We start from the raw sequence: 16,563 nt of genomic DNA on the forward strand, positions 1-16,563 counted from the left end.
AAATCATTTATGTAGAGGTTTGTCCATCTGTGTTGAAATGTGTCATGCTATAGCACTTCTGGCATCATTAAAATAGAATAATGTTAAGATAGAGTTCCCTGTAGTAATGTATGAGGAATTGAAAAGAAATGTTTGTATACGTATTTCCCTTCAGGCCACAGTTAAAGTAATGTGATGGTATGAAGTACGTATATTGTATGTTATGTAATGACAGTAAAGCTTGCCTATAATAATAGGGTTTGTTACTGTGAAGTGTAGTTCTGTAGATTCAGTTTTGTACCTGAGGAGCAAACCAGGTGCTTATTTCTTAAATAATGGAGTAATGAGGCAATGATGAAGGAAGGATATGAGGTATAATGATGCATCAACCAAATAATGAAGTAATGATATGAATATAATAGAGGGAAACATTCCACGTGGGAAAAATATATTTAAAAACAAAGATGATGTGACTTACCCAACGAAAGCGCTGGCACGTTGATAGACACACAAACAAACACAAACATACGCACAAAATTCTAGCTTTCGCAACCAACGGCTGCTTCGTCAGGAAAGAGGGAAGGAGAGGGAAAGACGAAAGGATGTGGGTTTTAAGGGAGAGGGTAAGGAGTTATTCCAATCCCGGGAGCGGAAAGACTTACCTTAGGGGGAAAAAAGGACGGGTATACACTCGCGCACACACACACATATCCATCCACACGTATACAGACACAAGCAGACATATACAGAGGCAAAGAGATCTCTGCCCAAACTATTTGCCTCTGTATATGATCTGGACTCACAGTGAAGAAGAACCCCAGAATTTCCTCTCCAACCTCAACTCCTTTGGTTCCATTAGATTCACCCGGTCCTACTCGAAATCCCATGCCACTTTCCTTGACGTTGACCTCCACCTGTCCAATGGCCAGCTTCACACGTCCGTCCACATCAAACCCACCAACAAGCAACAGTACCTCCATTATGGCAGCTGCCACCCATTCCACATCAAACGGTCCCTTCCCTACAGCCTAGGTCTTCGTGGCAAACGAATCTGCTCTAGTCCGGAATCCCTGAACCATTACACCAACAACCTGAAAACAGCTTTCGCATCCCGCAACTACCCTCCCGACCTGGTACAGAAGCAAATAACCAGAGCCACTTCCTCATCTCCTCAAACCTAGTACCTCCCAAAGAAGAACCCCAAAGTGCCCCACTTGTGACAGGATACTTTCCGGGACTGGATCAGACTCTGAATGTGGCTCTCCAGCAGGGATATGACTTCCTCAAATCCTGCCCTGAAATGAGATCCATCCTTCATGAAATCCTCCCCACTCCACCAAGAGTGTCTTTCCACCATCCACCTAACCTTCGTAACCTCTTAGTTCATCCCTATGAAATCCCCTACCCTCTGGCTCCTACCCTTGTAACCGCCCCCGGTGTAAAACCTGTCCCATGCACCCTCCCACCACCACCTACTCCAGTCCTGTAGCCCGGAAGGTGTACACGATCAAAGGCAGAGCCACGTGTGAAAGCACCCACGTGATTTACCAACTGACCTGCCTACACTGTGAAGCTTTCTATGTGGGAATGACCAGCAACAAACTCTCCATTCGCATGAGTGGACACAGGCAGACAGTGTTTGTTGGTAATGAGGATCACCCTGTGGCTAAACATGCCTTGGTGCACGGCCGGCACATCTTGGCACAGTGTTACACCGTCCGGGTTATCTGGATACTTCCCACTAACACCAACCTGTCAGAACTCCGGAGATGGGAACTTGCCCTTCAGTATATCCTCTCTTCTCGTTATCTGCCAGGCCTCAATCTCCGCTAATTTCTAATTTCAATTTGCTGCCGCTCATACCTCACCTGTCTTTCAACAACATCTTTGCCTCTGTACTTCCGCCTCGACTGACATCTCTGCCAAAACTCTTTGCCTTTACAAATGTCTGCTTGTGTCTGTGTATCTGCAGATGGATTGTGTGTGTGTGCGCGAGTGTATACCTGTCCTTTTTTCCCCCTAAGGTAAGTCATTCCGCTGCCCGGATTTGAATAATTCCTTACCCTCTCCCTTAAAACCCACATCCTTTCGTCTTTCCCTCTCCTTCCCTCTTTCCTGATGAAGCAACCTTTCGTTGCGAAAGCTTGAATTTTGTGTATATGTTTGTGTGTCTATCGACCTGCCAGCACTTTCGTTTGATAAGTCACATCATCTTTGTTTTTAGAAAGGTTAGGATTGAAATGATATGATGAAACTAACAGATATGTATGAGTAATATAATGCTAACTGTTTACAGGCAGGTATAATTTTGCTATAGCAAAATCTGGTCGAGCTAAGCAACATTTGCCAGTATTTATCTGTGTAATTTCATGACACTGAAAATGGAAAGTTGATGAAAGAGTAATATTTTGAAAAAGTACTAGTTATATATTGCTGCATGTTCCGTTCTACACACTACTGGGAAATTTTATTTTTGTTATGAGTAATGACTGACTTATGGTTACGAAGATACTTTAAAGGAAAAATAATTTTGCTAAATAACTGATAACAAGGGTTCAGAAGTAGTGTGAATATTCTGACAAGAGTGGGTGATTTGGCGACGTTCGGGTAATTTAATGAGTATTTAATTTTCTGGTTGAGTGAAGGCAGTAATCTAATTTGAGTGAAGTAATTAATGATTTGCAACAGCCTCTATCTCCTTAATTTAACTAGTGATTATGTCAGGGTATTGTGATCAGGGTTTTGTTCTCTTAGTAATATGTAATATACATGCTTGGTTATTCGAAATATAAAATTAGATATTTGTGTTCTGAGTCCAGAGAAATGAAACAGTGATATGCCATCAAGTATAGGAGGATGTGAAATAGATTCCATTCTCTTTATATGTAAACTATTGTGACAATTTAAGAAATATTTAGTGTATATAATGGATGTCTCTAACAATGAAACATTTTCTTATAGGTTTAGTTATGACAATTGATTATATACTGAAGAGGATGTTTTGTTTTGCTTTCTGTGCACAATGATGGAGTATAGCCATCTCCAAAGACTGATGAAATTAGGGGACATGGGAAAATTATTTGGAGCTGAAAAAGCTATGGACACAGTCTCATCTACATGTAACTGTGAAAAGTGAATTTGCAATCAAAAAGTAGTGAAGTGACTAGAAGCTGGGAAGTTTCTTTCTCTTGTAAAAAGTAATAAGTGTATTATCTTCCTAGTTTGTTCTCTCTTGCTATGCATCTTCCGATTTTCAAGGAAAAACATTTAACTACGAAACACAATTTTCTTCTGTGTTATGTTTTGACCAGTTTGTATTTTTTTTTTATTTTTTATTGTAGGCTCATGTCCAGTTACAACAACCAAAATAATTTTGAATTTGAATGTGTGATTCCTCCCCCCCCCCCCCTTTCCCACCAACACATATGAGTGCTATTCAACAAAAAATGATCATAATTTTTTTATGGTCATAATTTCTCGCATTAAAATTTAATCTTATGATATTCTGTTAGCTTAATGCACAACAAACATGCCATAGTAGTTTCATTGTTGGGACTGCAGGCAATGTCAGACATGTTCAGTATCACCTTCCACTGCAATGGAGGTAAACGTGAGGAACAATACACGGCTCTGAAATTCTGCTTTCGTCTCAATAAATCTTCAGCTGAGGCTATACATTGTTACAGGAGGCCTATGGGAAGTCTGTTATTCCCTAAAGCACAACTCGAAGGTGGTTTAAAATGTTTAAAAAGGGGAGACAATAAATTTCAAAGGTAGGTGGATCCGGTGCTCCAGTCACTGTTCTTACAGAAGAAAACATCAACACTGCTGCTGTCATTGTGAGAGAGGATTGATGAATTTCTTTCTGAAATACTAAACATTTCATTGGGTGCCACCCACATGTTGGTGACAGAAAAATTACATGACACGAGTTTGTGCACGATGAGTTCCAAGGCTGTTGCTTCCCAAACAAAAAGACATTTGCGTGCAGATCTGCATGCAGTTAAAGTTGATGTTAGAGGAAGATCCAGAGTTTCTTTCAAACGTAATCATGCTGATCAAAAAAGCAAAAGTGGTTGCTTCTGCTGGGAAAGTTATGGTCATATCATTCTTTGATACTCGTAGAATGGATTATCAGCATTTGTACCTGCACACACATCAGTAACTGGACAATACTACAGGGATATCCTGAAAACATTGCAAGTCCATATCAGATGCAAAAGACCACATTTCCGTGAAGCAGGCTGGACGCTGCACCACGACAATGCATGGCCGCATATTGGCAATGTTGTTGCTGAATATCGTGCAAAACTCAACATGAAGTGAATCCCTCACCCTCCCTATAGTACGGATTTAGCCCCATGTGACTCTTTTCTGTTCCCTAACACGAGAACAACTTCATGGGAGGCATTATCAATCATCAGAAGCAATGGTGAAGGCTGCAGAGGTGATTTTGAAGGACCTCTCAAAAAATGGTTTCCAGCATGTATTTGAAGACTGGCACAAACACTGGGACAAGTGTCCATCAAAATTACAATTATGAGTAAAGGTAGGTTGTCAAAAAAAATTATGATCGTTCCTTATTGAACAGACCTCATCTATATTATATTAATTTTTTTTCCAAGTTTTGTGATATCTTAAATAATGGTATCTTTACGTCAAGTGAACAGTACAAAAAATCTCAAATACTGACGCAGGCCTTGTCAACTTAATTCTGTTACCTATTACATTCCTTTGTTTGTAAGGAGTTATCTAGTCTGCCTAAAAGCTCAGCTTATTACAAAACATCATTACCGTATTTACTCGAATCTAAACCGCACCCGAAAAATGGGACTCAAAAGCAAGGAAAAAAAATTTTCCCCAATCTAAGCCGCACCTGAAATTTGAGACTCGAAATTCAAGGGGAGAGAAAAGTTTTAGATTGTACCTCCAAATCGAAACAAAGTTGGTCCATTGTAACATGAGACACAATTTAGGTTAAATGGATGAAGATACAGCTACAGTAGTTTGGTTCGAGTCGTAAGCTTAACATTTTAGTTTACTACGTAGCCATTGTTATGTGTCAGGTGCTCCGTCCGTATTTATACAGGTACCCTTCCTTTTTCACATGCTTCGTCTGGTTTGAATTGATTGCTTATTTTGCTTTGATCTGAGGAGTGCCGTGCTCTTTGTTATAGGTGTTTACATCACTCTAAGCTGAAAATGCATTATTGTACTGTGTCATGCATTGTTTGTAGCATTCTGAAAATGAGTGTTTACGACCTGTCGCCGCTTGTGGCATGGCTTGCTTTTGTGTGCGCTACCGCCACTTACAATTTAAAAAATATATATATATAGGAATTGTCTCAATTACACTGCTGCTTTCTTTGATAATGATCAACAAGAACCAAATAATAGACTGCATATGATAGAAGATGTTCTGAACGAGAGTTAAACGAAAATTTTTCTCAGTTTGAAAATCTTTGCAGATGCCTCTTTAGTACATTACATTCTGCACAGAAATTAAGAGTCATCTTAGATTTAAAAAGCTAGTCAGTTGCTGTGCTTCATTTCTGACTATCACTATACAGCATAAGAATAATACAAATACAAACATGACACGATATGTATATTCTTCCCCGTTTGCTGTTGTCTCAGTCTAGTTTCGTAGTTTATTAGGCAGACAGGATTTAAATGAGACAGCAGCAAACACAAAAGAATACATGACATAATGTTTACATTCTTCTACCTTTCCTTTTAATTTATTTTCTGACGTAGAAATTTTGGCGCCAGTATTTATCTTTGTGCCTGCAAAGCATGCCTATGTAGCGCTACATATATTCGACGGCAGCAGTTAGTTTTGGTGGCACCTACCAACATTTTTCAGAACTTCCGTTTACTCTGCACTCGATTCTAAGCCCAGGCGGTTTTTTGGATTACAAAAACCGGAAAGAAAGTGCAGCTTGGATTCGAGTAAATACGGTAATTATTGATTTGTTTGTCATTGTTTGTTGGTAAACATATACCTGATTACTAACTTCCCAACAGAGTAGACAAAAAAGGCATGTAAATGACTGTAGCATTTCTACAGCTAATGATGAAATAAGTTAGCAACTCTTGCACTTGTATAGTTTCAGAGTGAATAGCTTAGTGAAAACATTGTTACTCAAATAGAATCCTGTATTTAGGCAAATTAGCTAGTGTAATTCAACAGAAATTATTGTTCTATCTAAAACCTACCATTCAAACAAATCTTATTCCAGTATTCAGTCACTCACAAATATAAAACTTTAATTGTAATTTGTGAAAAGCTAGTAATCAACAATAAGTCAATTCAACTCTAATTATCAAAAATTTATCCAAGGTGTATGTTGGAAGCCACTTTAAATCACTCTGCAACGAGTTTGCAGGGAGCAACTTTTATGTCCAAAAATATAAGATAATTTACTGCAGATGGTGTAATATAAACTACAAATCAGAAATTGTACTGGAATTTATCTAGATTTCATACCCAGAACTTATTCAATAAACCAGTGAATAATTCAAACAATTGATTGGACAGTGAGTGTGTAACTATCAAAATGTAAAGACCAGGTTACAACAATCAGAGTCCATGGATACAGTAGGATACAAAATCAAAGCCTCTGTGCCATTCATGCCACAGTTAGCATTGAATTGGAGAGTGCATGAGCCCTCTTTGACAGTGGTGTTATTAGGTGTCGGTGACTGCTGATGGCCAGATGCCTGTGGTGGCCCCGCAAAGAAGTTATTGACGCTGTTAAAATTTTAGCTAATTAATTGTAATCTCTACTTGCATATGAACATAGTAATATTTATCTGGGGTCATCCGGCAACATTATGATAGCTGAGTCCCATTATAAGATGTATCTAAGGTGTACACCTGTGAGGCAGCACACCAAGCATACAAGTTTGGGGCTGCAGACTGGTACTGGTAGGTCTACTACATGGCAGTAACGCATGGAACACTAAGGAGACTGTTTTGTTGTAAAATCGTCCATACAGACTAAAAAAATTTTGGATACATTATTAAAGTGTATATTTGGAGAGGAAGCTGATTGCCATATTAAAGAAAGATGCATGTCAAACAGAAAATACACTTACTTTTCTATATACCATATTCGCAGCCCACTTGGTATGCATAGTTTTTCTGAATTGACACTTTGATCCAACAACAAACAAATGCAACAATGCTCTGTGGAAGACACAATACAGGCAGGATCATTGTCTTAGTCAGAAGTGACAGCTCTGAAACCAATCCTACCAAGTGACACTTCACTCTTTTTTTTTCAAGCTATTATAACAATGGCGTGTGACGAGGGCCTCCCGTCGGGTAGACCACTCGCCTGGTGCAAGTCTTTCGATTTGACGCCACTTCGACGACTTGCGCGCCGATGGGGATGAAATGATGATGATTAGGACAACACAACACCCAGTCCCTGAGCGGAGAAAAAATCTCTGACCCAGCCGGGAATCGAACCCGGGCCCTTAGGATTGACAGTCTGTCACACTGACTACTCAGCTACCGGGGGCGGACTTCAAGTTATTGAAGTGATACAAGTGAACAAGTCATATCTGAAGGTGTGGTTGTATCAATTTCAACCATACATACTAAAGGAACCCTATCCTATGGTAAGTCAGTATACAAATATATTTCTTGATGTATTTATTTGGCTGCTGTCACATGACAGAATAAAAAAATATATATTCTGCCATGTATGCTAATCGCACAGGCTATTAACTCTATATTATGTCACTGAGTACTTGAAGTATGCTACAGTACTTATTAACGTACTTAACACAAAATGTTTTTTAGATCATGTCAGGACACTCAAAAGACAGACACATTGGGAGAAAATGGGAATCTGGTGGATCAAAAAGAAAAAGAAAGGCCGAGACGATTATATCCATTCAAGCTATAAGTTTGAGTATGATGATGTCTCTTAAGAAAACTTCCTTCAGGTGTAACTGCTCCAGAGGCCTCCGATGAAGCTCTTATACAAGTGTCTTTAGTTTCTTAAAACCAGCTTCAGGGTCGAATGAATCTGTTACCCTTTCTGATACAGCATCTGAGTTGAGTGAAACTGCTGTGATCTGAGATTGTGAGATGAATAAAAACTTCAAAAATGATAATCAAGAGCAAACCATTCAAGTAAGACAGTCATTTATACAATTAGATCCGGGAAAGTGGATATTTCTAGTAACAGATTTGCAGCATCATGATTTAATTCAAAATTGTCCCTAACACAATGTAGAGAAACCTGATGAAAGTTGCCCCAAAGATGTAAATTAAAGACCTTTTACTAAGTTTAATTTAACTAGAAAATTGAGTAACAGTGAAAACCAACGTCTAAGATGGTTAGCTTATGCCACATCTCAAGACAAAGTTTATTGCTTTCCATGTCGACTTTTTTCACATTTGCAGACACAGATGGTAATAGGAGGATGTTGTGACTGGAAATATCTGAGTAGGGAATTGCAAAGACATTAACAAAGTCAAGGATACATGGAGTGCACGATCAGATGGATGGAATTTTGTAAAAGAATCAAATATGAAAAAACAATAGATAAGGAAAATAAGAGAGTGGCTAGGGAATCACAAAAGTATTGGTACAGCTTGTTCGAAAGACTGATTAATGTTATAAAACACTTAGCTTCACACAAACTGGGATTTAGAAGGTATCAAGAATCCCTTAACCTAAGCAGTAGCAGAAACAGTGGAAATTTTCTAGACCTATTTAAACTGAAATCCAAATATGATGTAATACTAAAAGAGAACTTGCAACATATTAATGAAAAGCAAATTTGTCAGCATTATCCGAGCCATGAGACACAAAATTAATTAATTACATTAATGTGCAATTCTGTTATCAACGAAATTATAAACAGAGTCAAACAAGCAAAATATTATGCCTTCATGCTTGACTGTACCAGGGATCTGAACTGTGTGGAACAAATGTCAATAATATTAAGATTTTGTAATTTCTCAACTGGAGAGATAGAGGGACATTTCGCTGGGTTTATTGCCATCGCAGAAACAATGGGAGAGGATTTAACAAATGCTATTTTAAATGAAGCAGAAAATAATGCTCTAGACAACCAAAACTGTAAAAGACAGGGATACAATAATGACGCCAATATGATTGGCATTAATAAAGATGCTAGAGCAAGAATACTCAATCTTAATCCATGAGCTTTGTTCACGCTGTGCAGATGCCATTGTTGGAATTTGCTTTTGCTGGATGCCGCTACACGTCTACAACAGCTAAAACGTTTTTCAGCTTCATCAATAAAGTTTATGTCCTTTTTACACAAGCAATCATTGGGATCTTATAAAAACTAAATTGAAACTGACATTGAAACCTCTGTCTGAAACATTGTGGGAAAGTAGAATCGGAGCTGTAAAAGAAAATTTTTTGCAACTTAATGATATCATCAAAACTGTGAGTGACCTGAAAAATAGAACTGATGATTCCGAAACTCTTAGCAACTGTGAAGCTGTCATGAAGGAAAAGTTAACTTTTGAGATTATTGCTGCAATACATGGATGGTATGAGATTTTACTGCATGTCAACAATTGAAGTAAACTATGGAAATTGGTTCCAGTGAACTTGAAAGTCGCTATTGACACTTTATGTTTATTTCGTGACTGGATTCAAGGAATTCTGTAAAACAGTATTTGAAACAAATGTTGCAGAAGTTCGATTGTTTGTAGAAAAACATAGTTACAAAATCGAGTCTCAGTTAAAGAAATAAAAATAGTACAGAAAAAAATGAATGTTTGGTTATGAATAAATTGATGAACCTATACAATCTGCTGAAATGCAGTACAGAGTTAGTTTTGTTAACACAATAATAGATGCTGTAATAGTCAACATAATGTCGGTTCAAACCACTCAATGAATATTTTGACTAACTCCGTTTTATTTATGATATGAATTATTTGAAATCGTCAACCAAGGATGACCTTCACAAACATTGTAGGTACAATACTTCGAAAAGCTGAAAATAGTGAATATAGCCTTTCAAACTTTTAAAATCCAACATAATGGACCCAATAATGTGGTTATTTAGTGCATATTACAAAATAATTTGGAAGAATTATATCAAATTCTTTACATAACAATCAGAATGACGCTCACAGTTCCGGTAAGTACAGGTTCTGCCGAGAGAAGTTTCTCAAAGTTAAAACTGATTAAGACATACTTAAGAAGCACAATGTGCCAAGAAAGACAATCTGTGCATTGTCAGTACCATCAATTGAAGTGGCGATAGCAGTTGGTATTAACTATACCATCATCTTAAAAAAAATTCAGTGAGGCGAAAAGCCAGAAGTTTTGTTTATTTTAAGTGTGTGTGTGTGTGTGTGTGTGTGTGTGTGTGTGTGTGTGTGTGTGTGTGTGTGTGTTGGGGGGAGGGCGGGGGGGGGGGGGGGATGGCCAAAAGCTTTTTGCATAATATTGTTACATTCCATCCTGGATTTTCCATTCTTTTATTTTCAGTGTATAATTCAGCTCATTTAATTTAACATTTTCTTTCTCACTGGAAAGAGAAAGGGGCCTCACAAAGCCGATTCATTGCTGACATTCAGTTTTCGCCTAGCGCTGCCACTGCCCTTTGAGAATAGGAAACTTACGGAACCAATATGAGCACCAGTAACTGAAATCTGAGCAAGATCGAAAACTTCTTTAAACCTGTTTGTTCACGCTCTTGTACCATTACATCCACGAGATTAGACTTTATGAAAGTGTTAATTTATGTTCACTTCAATAAATCAGCCATCATATATATTATTGCCTTAGTTCAGAGCACGCACTCGCACCTTTTTTTTTAAAAAAAAAAAAAAAAAAAAAAAAAAAATATCCCAATTCTCTTCATTGTAACTTCTTGTCAAAATAATGAAGTAACGGATTAAAGGAAGGTTATGTTGTAATGTGTCATTAGCAGTATTATTAAAAACGGAGCAAAAATTCAGATACAAGACATGCTGCCATATGCTTTCTGTAGGAACCACCCCAGTATCTGCTGGAAGAAATTTTGGGAAACTACATGAAATTCAAATCATGATGGCAAATTGGGAATGCGAACCCTATTTCTGATTAACAAGACTTCACCATAACGGTCATTGCACCATCTCACTATGTGAGGTGTAGGGAGAAGTGGAGGCTACAAGCTATACAAATAAAATGTAAATGTTAGTTTAAAATTGTGTATCTCCTAAAGTTCTTCACAGATTGCTTTGAAATTCTGACAGAACATTGCACTTGATTACTCTTTATGTATCTACTGGAATGCCACCTGGTATCTACATAATATGTATGTAATAAAAGGGGAATCATTATAGAAATTTAAATGTTGTTTTGTTCAAGATTGTTATCTCCAAAAAGTTCTTTACTGATTGCTTTTAAATTTTGTCACAACATTGAATTCTATTACTGGTACTTAATTCTTTAATATACATATATTTAGGGAAAACATTGTTAAATGTATTTTTAGACACAGACAGACTATACCCTCCCCCCATTAACCATGGACCTTGCCATTGGTGGGGAAGCTTGCTTGCCTCAGCGATACAGGTAGCTGTACCATAGGTGCAACCACAACGGAGATGTATCTGTTGAAAGGCTAGACAAACATATGGTTCCTGAAGAGGGGCAGCAGCCTTTTCAGAAGTTGCAGGGGGCAACAGTCTGGATGATTGATTGATCTGGCCTTGTAACATTAACCAAAACTGCCTTGCTGTACTGGTACTACGAACGGCTGAAAGCAAGGGGAAACTACAGCCGTAATTTTTTCCAAGGGCATACAGTTTTACTTTATGGTTAAATGATGATGGTGTCCTCTTGGGTAAAATATTCCAGGGGTAAAACAGTCCCCCATTTGAATCTCCATACAGGGACTACTCAGGAGGAAATCGTTATCAGGAGAAACAAAACTGGCGTTCTTTGGACCAGAGCGGGGAATGTCAGACCCCTTGATCAGGCAGGTAGGTTAGTTAATTTCAAAAGGGAAATGGATAGATTGAAGTTACTTATAGTGGGAATTAGTGAAGTTTGGTGGCAGGAGGAGCAAGACTTTTGGTCAGGTGAATACAGGGTAATAAACACAAAATCAAATAGGGGTAATGCAGGAGTAGGTTTAATAATGAATAAAAAATAGGAGAGCAGATAAGCTACTATGAACAGCATAGTGAATGCATTATTATAGCCAAGGTAGACATCAAGAACACACCTACCACAGTAGTACAAGTATATATGTCAACTAGCTCTGCAGATGACGAAGAGATCGAAAACATATATGATGAGATAAAAGATATTATTCAGATAGTGAAGGGAGACAAAAATTTAATAGTCATGAGGCATTGGAATTTGATAGTAGGACTAGGAAAAGTAGTAGGTGAATATGGAAAGGGGGTAAGGAATAAAAGAGGAAGCTGTCTGGTACAATTTTGTACAGAGCAGAACTTAATCATAGCTAACACTTGGTTTAAGAATCATGAAAGAAGGTTGTATATGTGGAAGAGGCCTGGAGACACTGTAAGGGTTCAGATAGATTATATAATGGTAAGAAAGATTTAGGAACCAGGTTTTAAATTGTAAGGCATTTCCAGGAGCAGATGTGGACTCTGACCACAATTTATTGGTTATGAACTGTAGATTCAAACTGAAGAAACTGCAAGAAGGTAGGAATGTCAGGAGATGGGACCTGGATAAATTTAAAGAACCAGAGGTAGTAGAGAGGGAGCGAAAGTAATACAACAGAACAAGAACAGGTAGCTTTGAGAGATGAAATAGTGAAGGCACCAAAGGATCAAGTAGGTAAAAAGACAAGGGCTAGTAGAGATCGGGGTGGGTAACACAAGCGATATTGTAAATAATTTATGAAAAGAGAAATATAAAAAGGTAGTCAATGAAGCAGGCGAAAAGGAATACAAACGTCTCAAAAATGAGATTGACAGGAAGTGCAAAATGGCTAAGCAGGGATGGCTGGAGTACAAATTTAAGGACATAGAGGCACATAGCATTGGAGGTAAGATAGATACTGCCTACAGGAAAATCAAAGAGAGCTTTCGAGAAAAGAGAACCACTTGTATGAATATCAAGAGCTCAGATGGGAAACCAGTGATAAGTGTCGAGGGGCACGAAAGGGAAGCAGTGGCTGGGAAGGGAGTGAGACAGGGTTGTAGCCTATCCCCGATGTTATTCGATCTATACACTGAGCAAGCAGTAATGGAAACAAAAGAAATATTTAGAGTAGGAATTAAAATCCATGGAGGAGAAATAAAAACTCTGAGGTTTACCGATGACATTTTAATTTTAATTCTGTCAGAGACATCAAAGGACCTGGAAGAGGAGCTGCACAGATTGGGCAGTGTCTTGAAAGGAAGATATAAGATGAACATCAACGAAAGCAAAAAGAGGACAATGGAATGTAGTCGAATTAAATCAGGTGATGCTGAGGGTATTAGATTAGGAAATGAGACAAAGTAGTAGATGAATTTTGCTATTTGGGGAGCAAAATAACTGATGATGGTCGAAGTAGAGAGGATATAAAGTGTAGACCGGCTATGGCAAGGAAAGCGTTTCTGAAGAAGAGAAATTTCTTGGCATCGAGTATAAATTTTAGTGGCAGGAAGTCTTTTCTGAAAGTATTTGTATGGATTGTAGCCATGTAGGGAAGTAAAACACGGATGATAAGTAGTTTAGACAAGAAGAAAATAGAAGCTTTTGAAATGTGGTGCTACAGAAGAATGCTGAAGATTAGATGTGTGGATCACGTAACTAATGAGGAGGTACTGAACAGAATTGAGGAGAAGAGGAATTTGTGGCACAACTTGACTAGAACAAGAGATCGGTTGGTAGGACTCATTCTAAGCCATCAAGGGATCACCAATTTAGTATTGGAGGGAAGTGTGGAGGGTAAAGTGTTAGAGGGAGTCCAAGAGATGGATACACTAAGCAGATTCAGAAGGATGAAGGTTTGCAGTAGTTATTCACAGATGAAATGCTTGCACAGGATAGAGTAGCATGGAGAGATGCATCAAACAATTCTCTGGACTGAAGACCACCACCACCACCACCAGACTACATACTTTTTCATATATAGGGTTAGAGCACTACTACAGAATCTGAATTTTCAATAACAACAAACAAGACTCAGAAAGATAGAGTAAGGAAGGAGGAGGAGGAGGAGGAGGAGGAGCAGGAGTAGGAGGAGGAGGACATGGACAAAGGAAGGGGAGGGGAGATGGACAAAGACAGGGGAGAGAAGGAGATTAGGACTTATGTCCAATTCCCATACATATTAGAAATATGTGTTTTCTCTTTTCTGCATTTTCCATTTAAGCAGACTGAGCCACAGCCAAGCTTGGCCGGGTAGTAGTAGTTTTATGTAGAATCCAAACAATTAACATTTTTCATAAACTATTTGTCAGAAAGCTCACTGCAGGTTTTACAACCAGCAAGTTGCTTAACATACATGAGCCACAGCCAATGTTGTTATCCAGAACCAACTGTTCTGCAACTGTGTTTTAAGGGTGCACAGTTTTCTTCTCAGGGCATAAGTGAATGAGTGATGCCAGACATTAGCCACAATGCATACATGTTTGTAGGCATGGAACAGGGAATGTGTAGTAAATAATAAAAAAATTCAGTTGATTTGCTGTAACTGTACTTCTGTATAAAATAACTTACATTAATTTTTATTTACAAAATATGCTAAATTTATTCACATGTCACGTTTACATCTTACCCTTCTTTGTTAAAATAATCATATTAAAAAGGACCATAACATGGTAGTTTGAAATCAAATGATGAAAGTCTTTTCAAAGTTACAATTTTTTGCATACTGGGAGCTTTTAAGTTCAGTTATTATAGTGCAATCATGAGCAGTGAAATTTTGTTTTTAACACTTTCACAAAATAATTACGATACATAAATGCATAATTTAGCTACAGAATTTACCAAAAAGAAAAGATGTAAGATAACTTATCACCCTCATAATAAGAAATATATTTTACCTGAATGTACATTCACTCAAGTATTAAACAGAACGCAAACAATTTCATTACATTATACAAATGTAAGAGGACTAACAAATCTGAGTGATCAATAATCCTGCACTTCTATATACACACATGCACACACAACAAAAATACAGACACATAAACTTGCGACTATCGAACACTATGATTATACTTATGACATTTAATGTGTTTATCCAACACAACATGTAGTAATGCTGTCACTGGTACTTAGCAGTCACTTTCATTAAATAGGAACAACACACACAATGTAAAAATTTCAGGATAAATATCCTTAAAAAACATCAAGTTTCATTGTTAATACATTTTGCATTTTATATAATTAAATGGAAAACTACGAACATAATTTTTTTTTTTTTTTTCAGGACATGGTTTCAGTTAGTTGCTTTGAGGTATGAATAAACCCGACCCAAATCATATTACACTTTGGCATGGCAGCCACAAGGGTAGCTATACATACACGCTAACACATTTAAAATATGTGAGATGATTTAAGTGTGACACAAACATACAACCATTCATTCTATCATAAGCACAAGATAAACAAAAGACTTTGAGCACTTGAAATATAACTTATGCTAAATCATTAACAGGGGATGCTACAAAATACAAAACTGCAAATTGTGCTACTAAAAAAATGGAATAAATAACATGGCAAATGCCTAAGGATTAAATCATTTACACGAAATGCAAAACAATATTTCTTTGGTTGTTAGTTTAAAATGTTTACAAACATCAAAATATACATGTGTAGGCATAAAAGTAAAATGTATAAATTAAGAATGTTGCAGCCTTATGAAACTTGTTGCAGAGAATGTTAATTCAAACAAATATTCCTTTAGAAATGAAGTATTTGACTGTATGACCACTAAGAGATAACTTCATAGTGGCTTTTTGGTAACATTTTTGAAATCATATTCTAACTCTCTCCAAATAAAAAAAGTTAAGAGAAACCCGCACTTTCATAACAAAATCTCTCTGTATTTGTTCCTAATTAAGTGTACAAAGTATTATAAAACTGTACCAAAAATATATTGTGAAAACTGTGGCTATGATTCAGCCCATTAAAAATTATAGAAAAAGGAAGAATTACCATCAAAAGCACATTGCTCAGAACCTTATGTCTTCAAAATTGTGTGTGTTCTGTCTATCAGAAATCACTATCTTCATTCACATACAATAAGGCAAGAAGGCATACAAACCATAAAAGCCTTAAGAATACAACAGAATCTGTCCAATAATGGACAGAAACAACAACAGGTTAAATAAGCAATGGCAGAGAATGAAATTCATGCACTGACTAAGTAGGTAGGTACATTGTTCTAAATTGCGGTATTAAAAGAACACTTGTCATTATCCTTCCATACACTGTATCACATCAAATAAGCCTTAGAACAGAAATAAAAGAATCCAAGAATGCTCCATTCATAGTTTCATGAGATACAAAGGAAAGTGGGAAGGTTGCAACTCCCAGTTATTGTTGTTATGTTTCCCAATATTCAGGAATTACTTCAGCAGGTAATGGCAATACTTCACACAGAAAT

The sequence above is a fragment of the Schistocerca piceifrons genome, chromosome 1 (genome assembly GCF_021461385.2).
Source record: "Schistocerca piceifrons isolate TAMUIC-IGC-003096 chromosome 1, iqSchPice1.1, whole genome shotgun sequence".
NCBI lineage: Eukaryota > Metazoa > Arthropoda > Insecta > Orthoptera > Acrididae > Schistocerca > Schistocerca piceifrons.